General features: G+C 36.5%; 1 protein-coding gene across 1 annotated transcript in view; it reads left to right on the top strand.

Annotated features, from left to right (window-relative positions):
- PCDH15 (protocadherin related 15) overlaps positions 1 to 12,383 on the top strand; it is a 1,723,534-nt gene that overhangs the window by 444,356 nt on the left and 1,266,795 nt on the right. The window contains exon 2 of the mRNA XM_032313059.1: positions 11,736 to 11,813. The gene's annotated coding sequence lies outside the window, so the exon portion shown is untranslated. The remainder of the gene's footprint in view (positions 1 to 11,735; positions 11,814 to 12,383) is intronic.

The following is a 12,383-nucleotide window of genomic DNA, read 5'->3' as shown; positions in this document are numbered from 1 at the left end:
CTTTACAGATCTGCTTATGGATAAAAGAAGTGAAAACAAGTTGAGTAAATTAGCTGAGTTTGCAACCATTTGGGGACACAGCCAAGATTTTTTCCTAGATGTGTGTTATTGACCACCATGTTCCGTCATGTGCATGTGCAAGCATATGTGGTCTTTGTGTGCATTTGGGTGATCAGAGAATGCATGTATATTAATGGTAAATAAAGGGACATAGGACATAAGGGTAGTTTTATACCCAAAGTCAGGTTGCTTGTTTTGTACTTACTCATTTGTTACTGGTATCATTTTGTTTTATTCTGTTCTTAAATATCTAAAAATAGAGTATCCCACATGGCAGCATCATTAACTTTCCAGTATACTTCCTTGGAACCTGCATATGCAATAAGTACCTCCATGCTAGAAAATCATATGACACTCTCAATGCCAAAGATGTTCTATTTTTTGCCAGACTTTGTTATGTGCCCCTAAGACCTACTTCATCATGCCCAAACTCTGGACCATCCCCTCATTCACAAAAGAACTCTGAAGGGAAGGGCAATGCTGTCAATGAAGGCAAGAGCATAATAGACTGAGGTGCAGTGAGGGGTGGCAGACAAAGTATATACATTTAATAACACTGTATTCATAATTTTATTATAATTTATAAAGGATAGACTAGATAGAATGATAGAAATGATAGAAAGAATTAGTATGCCCCATATGCATTTATATACAAAAAGCATTTGGATTGATGTAGACTCCTCAAATTTTAGCCATCTACCCTGAGTGTTTCCTTTTTTTTTTTTTTAAAGATTAGTACTCTCAGATAATTATCATCAATAAATTAAGAAGAGTCCTTATAAACTAACCTATGACAAAGGGCAATGATCAAGTTCTTGCAAATAAGGACTTGAATGCACACAGAGGCACAGTTCAAGGTGCCCCTTTTATTGCAGAAGCAGACATAATGCAGTATCACCGTAAATTAAAAAAGGATCAATTAGTGTGTTTTAATAAGAGTACAAATTAAACAGTTTGAATGGAACTCAGTCAATTACTTTGGAAAACACATGTGATGATCAAAGCTAAAGACCTTGGTTAACCCAATATTGTCTAATGTTTGTATCTTAATTACTACAAAAATAATATTAAATACCACTTAGGAACTAAAGTAATTACAATAACAGAATATATCTTTTTGTGTTATATCTATTACTGTTTTTGTTTTGTTACTTGCCTTATCAGGTCTGTCTATTCAGGGACTTTCTACAAAAAACAAACAAATAAACAAAAAAACTATGATGTCAAACTTTCTTTGAAACCACTCCTTTTAAATAATTTTAAACTTTTGGAATTAAAAACACACACACACACACAAACATGCTTACCCAAACCCAGTGAATCATAAGTCATAAAATTTCAGACTTTTTATTTTTCTTCCCAGCATGACTTTAACTTTGTCTTATTCTTACTGTCTGAAATGGCCTTTCTCCCAAACTTCTTTCATCTTCACATATTTTATTTTTTTTAAATATTTATGTATTTCTGTTAGAGAGTAAACAGAGCCACATAGGAAAAGCAGGAGAGAGAAAGAATCTTGAGAAGATTCTGTATAGAGTCTAAAGTGGTACTCGATCTCACAACCCTGAGATCATGACCTGAGCCAAAACCAAGAGGAGGATGCTTAATGGACTGAGCTACCAAGACACCTCTCTTCACCTATTTTAGGCTTCCATTTAAACACGACCTCATCAGAGCATTTCACCTTGCCACACAATCTGACATAAGTCCCAGTTCCTAATTGGAGTCACTATTTTAGGCCCTGGCATAATCTCTTAAAAGCCAATTTCCTTCAAAGTTTACACATTTTTTTTTCTTTACATTTTTCTGAGTGAGTGTGTTTCTCTCCCTACACTAGAATATAAGTACTCAAGAATAGTTACACAATAATATGGCATTAGCAGCCAGACAACAACGTTTTCCATGGACAAATGTAAACCTTTTCTAGAATAGTCACCAGATGAGTGTTTACTAAAGAGACTTTAAAGTTTTTTAAAATGTACCTGGAAAAGATAGACGGGGGCATCTTACCAATCTTGTAACAGGGTGAGAAAAATGTGTCATTTGCCCATTTGTTTGTGAGGGAATTACTCTTACATAACTACAGGGAATTTTATTTTATTTTATTTTTTTATTTTTCTGTATCACGGGGAAGCTAAATTAGGGACTGAAAGGTGAGATGTACTTTTTGCAATGTGGCCTTTGACTGACTTCCACGATGTCATTGCCATGAAGACAGTTTTATAAACGTGCAGCAGATTTCACAATCTGTTATCTTGTGCTTTCCGTGAGTGTGTGTGTTTTGTCATGTTAGAAAGACAGCTTCACACACCACTCATGACAGGTTCATCTTACCTGCATGATGCCTTGTATGTTCTCTGTGGGTACGGGGCTCAGCGATGCCTGGCTCACAGCAGGACGTGGGAACACTTGAATAAATGGGGCAGAATGCAACTGCCTCTTAACCATTCTCTACCCACCCCCCCATTATAAGGGATCTTTGTACCAGTAGCTCAGTTTTCCAAAGTGCAAATGGATGCATCTCTTTTTAGAAAAAAATCACCTGGAAATCTCCTGCCTCAAAGGTCTAGAGCCTGAGGATCTGTCCCCCACCCTCCACAGCCTGTACGACTAGAGCCAAAGCATATGGTTTGAAAGGCATCAAACCGGTGTCTTCTTTCCTGCCTTTGGTATTTATTGCTACTGACTTCTCTCTTCATGTTGCCCTTCTCATCTGCTCAAGTCCTGTCCAAACTCCTGGTGCTCTCGGAAGCCTTCTCCTGACTTCTTCCCAACCTCGTGCCTGGCTGCAAGTCTTCTTCAGGAGTGCATGGTATTGTGGTAATTTCTCACATTCTGCCTTAAGTTACAGTTCTATGAGGACCGGAGCCTGCTGATCTCCTAGACAGACACTCTCCAAGAACAGGGATCTGTGTCCACTCTTCTTTCTGTCTTCCACATGTCTTAGTTCAGGTGGAGATGTTTGAAGGATTTTGACTGGAATTACTTCATTCTAATTGGTGGCATATAAAACAATTTCTCATATGAATTCCAAACCAAAATGTACCTTCTAAAAATAAAAATAATCAGGGGTGCCAGGGTGGCTCCGTCAGTTAAGTGTCTGCATTCGGCTCAGGTCATGACTCAGGGTCCTGGGGTCAAGTCCTACTTCAGCCTCCCCGCTCAGCGGGGATCCTGATTCTCCCTCTGCCTTCTCTGCCTGCTGCTCCCCTGCTTGTGCTCTCTCTCTCTCTCTCTTCAAGTAAATAAATAAAATCTTAAAATAATCAAGTATCAATTTTAAAATAAATTACCTGTCATGATGCTCAATAATAATTATACAATAACATTCCATTAGCAAGGATTTGAGAATACAATTCTATTTTTGTAAAAAGGATGAAAATATGTGTCTTTTTAATATGGATGTTTAAGTCTCCAGGATGGGTTGACAACGTGTAGTGCAAAGTGTGAAATAGGAAAGTTTTGGAAGTAATAATTCACTTTGGGACCCATTAACACTAATGTTACATCAAAATCAGTTTCACACGGATTAAAAACTTTGGTGCAGATTGTGTACTATAAAAATAAATAGAAGTAAGCATCAAATTCCTGTAATTCTTCCTTTAAATTGAAAACTTAGGAATTGAAAATTCCTAAGTTTTCAATTTAAAGGAAGAAAAATAAATGCAAAGGGAAAATGAGAGACTTTTTAGTGTGTCATTATTTAATGTCTATGCCCAATGCTACAAGATGAAAGTGTAAGGAAGGCAGATTTTTGCATTTACCCTTTTAGGGTTTTTCAGCTGGGCTGGAGAATCACACTGTCAAAAAACAGTTTACTAGGAGAAAATCATACACATTTATATAAGTTTTATACAACACAATAGCCCTCAGAAGAAGTAAAAGTGAAAGAGAAATGATACCTACCTGCTGTGGGAGTGGGCTGAACAAAGAGGCAGGTGGGGAGAAGTAACTCAGTCAGAAGAGGCTGAAGGCAAATGCAATTGTTTTAACAAGGTCAGCTGGTGGAGAGGCCTGTCTGACCCCACTTCTCCCTTTTGTGCATGCTAAGAATGTTGCTTCCCTGCTGGTACAGGCAGGATACCTGTCACGTGGACATTTCATCTCCTGCTTTTAAGAAAAGGAAGGTTGGAGTGTTTTTCTTACATTTGCAGCTTTTCTAAGTGCCTTTAGCTCAAAAGAATCCTTATGCCAACTTGGCATAGTTTCAGAGGGCATATTCGGCCACTCTTCAAAAGATACCACAAACTGAGAAAGGAAATTCACAAAAAATAAATAACCGATATATACATAGCGAATTAAAAAGTTACATCATGGATCAAAGCAGCATATAGCTTGACGAAATTGGCAACTTTTAAGAAGATCCAGCTCCTGAAAACCTTCAACCACATTTGTATTACAAAATGTCCTGGGACTTTCGTTCAAAGATAAGCCAAGGCATATTAAATAGATGGAGTTATTTGAGTATTTATTGATTTGCAAAAGGCAGCACGAGATCGAAATGATTTGGAGGCTCCACGGACTGGCGCTTTAACAGAGTCCGATGGAGAAAAGGCATGCGCAAAGTCAGGGCAGTATTGATTGGCTATCCGTGACAGCCTGGTTGACTCTTTGTGATTGGTGGTCCTTAGCATTTTGATTACCTGGAGGCCTTTAAGGCTCAGCCTGGGGGTTCACTCCATGGGCTGCCTTGACATTTGAACCACTTCAGCCTCAATCTAATTAGCAGCCTCCTTGTTTAATTAATTCGATTATGATTTTCTGGGAGACTAGATCAATCTAGGAAGGTAGCTGGCATGCAAAGTACTGCAACTCTTTAAGAAAGGTGATTGCACAGTCTCCTTCTCGCCCACCCCTTTACCTATGCCAGTGCAAACTTGTGATCTTTCCACCATAAAAGGAAACTTACTCCTATTTCATCACCTTCTCCACTAACATCATATAGTTCCCTGATGTCTTACCGGGGCTCTGAGATTAGACACAAGAGATTTGATGGGTTACTGGAGGTAAAGAAAAGCACTAAAAATACAGCCATGGATTCCATGGTTTTTTGTATTGCCATGAAGCATAATCAATTATCTACAGAATTCACACCTTTTCCCAGCATTTGTCCAATGTAGCCCTATGACTGTTTCTATGAGAAAGCACAAACTGGATGCAGAAGGAGAGCATTGATTATGGGTCTCTGAAATAGGATTTCCCAGACTGATTGTTGCCTACATTTGCATAAGACAAATCTTTTTTTTTTTGTAGATCTGTGTTTTTAAAAGGCTTTTAAAACTTGTGAAAGTATCTCCAACTTGCAGGAAACAATGTATTTTCTAATGAAAGCTTTCTCAAGCAAAGACAATCTAAAAGAAGTAAGTTCTTTTAATAGTACATATATTTAAACCCCACCTTTATCTTAATGTACATAGTAGGCTCCATCTCTCCTTTTTGCATCTTTACGATTTTTGTTACATTTTAATGATACCACACATATTCTGTAAAACATAACTTACAGAATCATGTGTTCTGTGTGAGCTCTCTCAGCAGGAGAAAGTAATGGCGAGAGGCATACTCTTGAACTATGCCAAAAATAATTTCATGGAGTTATTGTAGCATGCTGAGTATTAGAAGGCCTTTTAGATTTCAAACTGGTATTATAATGATTTATAATATCCAAATGCTCTGAAGTGGCCATTCATTGAGCATCTTGTTATGCAAAATAGTCTCCAAGCATTCTGCAAAGTCATATATTAATCACTTTGGTCCCAAACAAAACGCTGTTCACCAAGCAGCTGTTTCTGGGTTATTATGCCTCTCTTTGACTAAGTTAAAACTATTAAATCAAAAACTATGTTCATTTGAACACTTTTATACTCTTACTTTGAAAAGAAAAAAAAACCCACAATATTTTGATTACACAGGTACTGAGGTTTAAGAAATGACACTGATAAGTAATTATGGTGGCTTATTTCTTTTTATAATGAGGTACTATTTTAATCAATAAAATTCCTCATTTTATACTGGTGCTTTTTTTTTTTTCCAAAATAGAAACTTATCCTTCATTGACTATATTGGCATGTATGTTGGCAGTATATATTTTATAATCCTTATGTCTCTAAAAATCAGTTTTCTAAGGGTGTTTAAGGAAACAAAAGCAGTATTTTGGGTGTTTTAGCCTTTTTAAAAAATTTTTTTTTTGAGACTATCGATTTTTTTTAGAAGGTAAGTGATCACAAAATCCATTCCTTGATGACTGGGAACTTTATGTTATCATCTCTAAAAGGTTTGAAGTGTAATATTCAAAATAGTTCTCAAATTTAAATGGCTCTTATCACTGGGATTCAGGAAGGTCCTTTCTGCCACTAAAAGGTTCTTTATCATTTTCTTTCTTTTCCTTTCTGGTTCCATCTTCCATAGATGTGACAATTGTGTGACACAGATCACTACCACTCAGCCATTTTAAGTCCTGAATGCAGCATTCTCTCCCAGAGCACCAATCAAATCCTCAATCATATCAAAACCCATTACCAACCAACTGTTATTAATTTTTGAGTTGAAGCTAGTGTCTACTTCTGATTTAAAATTGCATAGGCTTGGGGGAAAAAAAGCATGGTCTTGAATCAGGGATCTGCAAAACATTTTAGAATTCATCGGCTCCAACATACCAACTTCATAAACTAGTGTATTAGCTGGTAGATAGGCAAATAACTTTGTCACAGGCAAATAGGAACAGGGGCTGACACCCTGCTTTTTACTTAAACTCTTGTCTCTCTACCTATCCCTCTGCCTTAGCCCATCAGGGCTTAACATTTGCAGACCTACAAAGCTAAATGACTTAGTTGGGGCGGTGATAAAAAAGAAAGGAGAGTAGGGATGATATAGTTGCTGGTAGGAATTTGAGATGCCAGCTCAAATGGTAGATGGAGCAACAGTAAATTTTAACATTGTGGTCTCAGGGCATAGAGTTCCCTCAGTGCCTAATCAAAGAACTGTGTGATTTGACTTCTGTATAGTTTCATGAATACTGACGGTCGATAACAGTATGTATGGAGCAAAGTAAATCTAAGTATTATTGAATTCATATTATTTTTTCTTACCCTTATGTACTTGTAGTATTCAGTTAATTATATGAATCTTTTCTACTATTTTCACTTCATACCTGAGGGTTTTGTTTTGTTTCATTTAATAAAGAATTACCTGGCAATTGGCAGTCAGTCATACACACACAGAGATTCGTTCTCATACAGCAAAACACCACATAATTTCATGTTTTTATCCACTTACACTTCTCTTATGGTTACATTCGTTTCAAAATTCAAAGCATTGCCCTTTTGTAGATGACATTTTCAGAACTAAAATTTGTTTTTTTTTTAAACACACAGCCTTTGACTTTAGTAAATACCCAAATGCTGCATTGTTCAGTCATTATAGTAGCAAAGCAGTCGTTCAGTTAGATCACACCATAGATCTGTCTACACTTGTAGACACTTGTATTTGGTGACAGTGCTAAAGAGCTGGGCAACACATCTTATTGAATAAATGCTATCCCACTATGCCATAATCATAAATAAGACTTTATAAAACACACATAAATAAGACTTTATAAAACACACACGAGTTTGAGTTCTTCAGGTAACTTGTCTCCAAAATGCTGTGTGGGTTGTATTCTGTAGATAAATAGAATCTCTGCTTATAGTATCTATTCCACTTGATATTGGGCAGTCCAAAACAGGGAGAAACTCCTGGGTTTATTCTTGGTACTCTACACAACTCTAGAGGAGGGCCTGTTGAAGTATCAACCTAGGAAAATAGTTTTACTTTTGAGTTTTAATATTCACAGAAAATGAAATACTTCAGGACTTGGAACTAACCTAAGATGCTACCTTTATCCTACCTCCCAATTTTTGCAGATGTACGAACTATTTACTGAAACCATACAGTCTAGAGATAACTTCTGATTCATTATTATTATTATTATTTTTTTTTAACTGAAGTGTAGTTGACCCACAATGTGACATTAGTTTCGGGTGTACGACATTGTGTTTCAACTTCTCTATACCTTCACCACAAGTGTATGATCTCTGTCCTCACAGATGCTATTACAGTGTTATTGACGAAATTCCCTGTGCTGTACCTTTTTTCTGTGAACTATTCCTTTCATAACTGGAAGACTGTACCTCCTCATAGATTTTGCCCAACCCCACCCACCTCTCCTTGGACAACCATTGGTTCTTTATGTTTATGGTCTATTTTTGCTTTTTGTTTATTTTTTTATGTTTTAGTTTCCACACTTAAGTGAAGTCATACGTATCTGTCTTTCTCTGACTGACTCACTTTACTTACCGTAGTATCCTCTAGGCCCATCCATGTTGTCGCAAATAGCAAGATCTCATTTTTTATAGCTGAATAGTATTCTATTGTATATACATCCATGTCTTCTTTATCCATTCCTCTGTTGATGGACACTTGGGTTGTTTCCATATCTTGGCTATAGTAAGTAATGCTGAATAAATATAGGAGTTTATATAGTGTTTTTACTCTTGTGTAGATACCTGCTAGTGGAGCTACTGGGTCCTCGGGTAGTTCTGTTTTGTAGAACCTCCATCTTGTTTTCTAGAGTGGCTGCAGTACTTTGCATTCCCAACAGCACCGCAAGAGGGTTCCAGTTTCTCTGTATCCTCACCAATACCTGTTGTTTCTTGTGTTGTTGACTCTAGCCATTCTGACAGCTGTGAGGTGATATTTCATTGTTGTTTTAATTTGTGTTTCCCTGATAATAAGTGATGTTGAACATCTTTTTTTTTTTAAGATTTTATTTATTTATTTGACAGAGATCACAAGCAGGCGGAGAAGCAGGCAGAGAGAGAGAGAGAGGGAAGCAGGCTCCCGGCTGAGCAGAGAGCCCAATGTGGGGCTCAATCCCAGGACCCTGAGATCATGACCTAAGCTGAAGGCAGAGGCTTTAACCCACTGAGCCACCCAGGCACCCCGTGATTGAGCATCTTTCATCTTTCTGTTTGCCATCTGGATGTCTACTTTGGGGAAAAAGAGTCTATTTAGCTTCTCTGCCTATTTTTTAATCATTATTTTTGGTGTTAAATTATAGAAGTTCCTTATATATTTGGATACTACCCTTTATCAGATATGTCATTTACAAATATCTTCCCATTCAGTAGGTTGTCTTTTCATTTTGATGATTGTTTCCTTCATTGTGCGGAAACGTTTTATTTTTATGTAGTTCCAGTAGTTTATTTTTGCTCCTGTCTTCCTTGCCTGAGGCAACCTGTCTAGAAATATGCATCTTTGATTGGCTGATGTCGAAGAAATGACTGCCTGTGTTTTCTTCTAGGACTTTTATGGCTTCAGGTCTCACATTTGGGTCTTTAATCCATTTTGAGTTTATTTTTGTGTGTGATATAAGAAAGTGGCTCAGTTTCATTCTTATGCATGTTTATGTCCAGTTTTCCTGATGCTATTTGTTGAAAAGACTATCTTTTCCCATTGTATATTTTTGCCTCCTTTGTCTTAGGTTAATTGACCATATAGATACGGGTTTATTTCTGGGCTCTATAATGTGTATTGATCTATGTGTTTGTTTTTGTGCTAGGACCATACTGTTAAGCTCTGATTTATAACTCCCCAAATGTATGACTGGTGATATAAGTATTAAGAAAGTAAAAATTTAATTGTTTGGTCCTGAGAAATATAATGATTAAATATATGCACATACACATGAATTTATTTTTTACATAATTAGATTTTACATATAATGAAATTATACAAACTTCTGTTTCATTCATCTTCTGTTTCCTCACTCTGGAGACATTAAATGCTACACATCATCTAGAATCTCTGCTATATTTTGTAATGTGTATAATCGTTACTCAGGAATCATGGTGAGCAACTCAAAGTGTTACCAAATAAACTCAAAGCACAGTATAATCATTTGTTTGGGGCACCTGAGTGGCTCAGTCAGTTAAGCATTTACCTTCAGGTTGGGTCATGATCTTGGGGTCCTGGGATCGAGACATGAGTCAGGTTCCCTACTCAGTGGGGAGTCTGCTTCTCCTTCTCCCTCTGACAGCCCCCTGCCCCAAGTCATGCACTCTTTCTCTTTCTCAAATAAATAAAATATTTAAAGAAAAAAAAGAGGAAAAATAAAATGGTTTGTTTAAAATGGGACTAACTGAGGGTTCAGCAGCTATTCAGAAACATAGGACATTCCTACAGAAAATCTAGGTATTTCTGGTTCAAAGGAAGTATTCCAAGGAAGCTATACTCAGAGCCCAAGTACAGTCAGAAGTTCACTGTAATAATTGTCTTCTCATTATGGCCAATGTTGATCAAATCAACTGAATAACTCAGTCTTATTCAGTCCACGCAATATTCTTTTTTTATAGCCCTTCTTAAAGTATGTTAGGGATCCATCAAGAGTTTTCCAAATGTGTTCTGTAGAGACTTAGAATTGTACAAAAATGTTCCGGATGCCACCAAGAAGGCAGAGTGGGCAGGTGGAGGGCAGTGAAGATCCTGTTAAACCCCATCCATATTCAATGATATCTTTTAAATACGGATGCTAAGCTTACATTTTATTGTGAAAAAAATAGATGAATATGCTGCTTATGTTTTTAATTTTAAAAACTCTCCGATTTATTTGTCCTTAAAGTCAGATATGTTTTAATCCTTAAAGAGGTGTAAAATTGGCTTTTGTGTATTTCTTTTAATTTTTAACTTGTCTAAATTTTTTTATATATTCATAAAACACACTATTATCAAATTTCAATGGTATGTCCTACAGTTTCATAGTTCTCACATTTCTTGTAACACTATTTACTTGCTACTATTAAATATAAATAATTTAGAAGCACTGTCTAGATTTTTGTGTTTTTAGTTCCACGTATTCAGTAGTTCACAGAGTTTGATTGTGAGAGACAAGTATTTTTTTTTTTCTATAAATTAAGTGTGTCTGTTAGCCTTATATTCTGGGGAGCTTCAAGAAAACCCGTTTCAGTGTTTGAAACAAACTACACCTATTTTCATCTATTTCTGTGCCTATATCCTGATACATACACACTCAATACAGTTTGAACCGTGGAACTATAAGAGTTATAGATAATTAAGACATTTTCTTCGACTGTTAGGGAAATTAAAACTCAATAGGAATAAAATGTCTTAAGATTTTGCACTACATTATCCTAAAATTATCAATTTCTTCTTTCAAAAAGCAGAGATGCACAATTTGTGAACCCAAGGTAATAATGATGTGGTATATCATTTTGGAAGTTAAATTTGGTGTAGGCTCTGAAGTAGCCTTCGATCCATATAGTTGTCCTTATTTGCCTTCAGTTTGTTTGCCATATTACAAAACACTACTTTTGAAGTGTCACTGAAGGAGAATTTATACTGTGCTTTCTTATTAGGACTCTGGTAAAATGGCACAAAAATTTGCAGGTGATTTTCTGTTTCTTGAGTAAAGAATATAACGTGGAACATATATGATGAACACATTCATATAGTTAGATTTTAAGCAGGAAGCAGCTTCTTGCAAAAAAGACTTACTTAGAATATGCATTAATTCGTTGCGAACATGAGTATAGTCTGCAAGAAAATGAGTTGCTGTTTGTGTTCTGGGCTTGAACACAGTCTTTGTTTTTAATGTGACATTGATCAGTAACTTTATCCTACAGGAAAATGGAAATATCATCCCTTACTCGGAACAGTTGAAGTTGCCAAACCCGGGGTTGACAGAAGGATAAGACGCCAGGGTGAGTAGTGGTTACACTTTTCTTAAAATTGTATCCTCTATATAATATCTTTTGCTTTGAAGAAGAGTGATGTGTTACATCTGTCTCTCACCTTTAAGTTCATGAGCTACATACAGAGCCTCGTCTGACCCGAGAGAGAGAGAAAAAAGAGTTAATCACTGAGTATATAAAATCTCTCCCCAGAGAAGTGAAATACCAGTATTTTCTCTTTTAATGCATTAAAACAAGCAAACCTTCTCCCCAGTTTAAATGTATTATTCCTCATCGATCACCTCCTTCTCGGGGAGGATGTCCTAGCAGTAAAGCAGGAGACACGAGGCATCCATCACTATGTGTCAAAGGGCCACCAGGTCGATGGCTCTTTTTGAACTTTGCTGTTTCAGAAAACCATAGCTGAGTATTATAGGCAGAAGTTTGACATTTTCAGGATGGAAATCAATTTTCTTTTATGTGTTTCTGAAGTGAGGCTTGTGCTTTGATTGCAGAAGAAATGGCTTTTGGAATTTTAGAGTAACAAAACAGGAATTAAGATAAAATTTGGCGAACGGTCGCTTCAGTGAAAGTAAGGAG

This window comes from Mustela erminea, chromosome 14 (genome assembly GCF_009829155.1).
Source record: "Mustela erminea isolate mMusErm1 chromosome 14, mMusErm1.Pri, whole genome shotgun sequence".
Lineage (NCBI taxonomy): Eukaryota > Metazoa > Chordata > Mammalia > Carnivora > Mustelidae > Mustela > Mustela erminea.
This window is presented reverse-complemented; position numbering and strand designations above follow the sequence as displayed.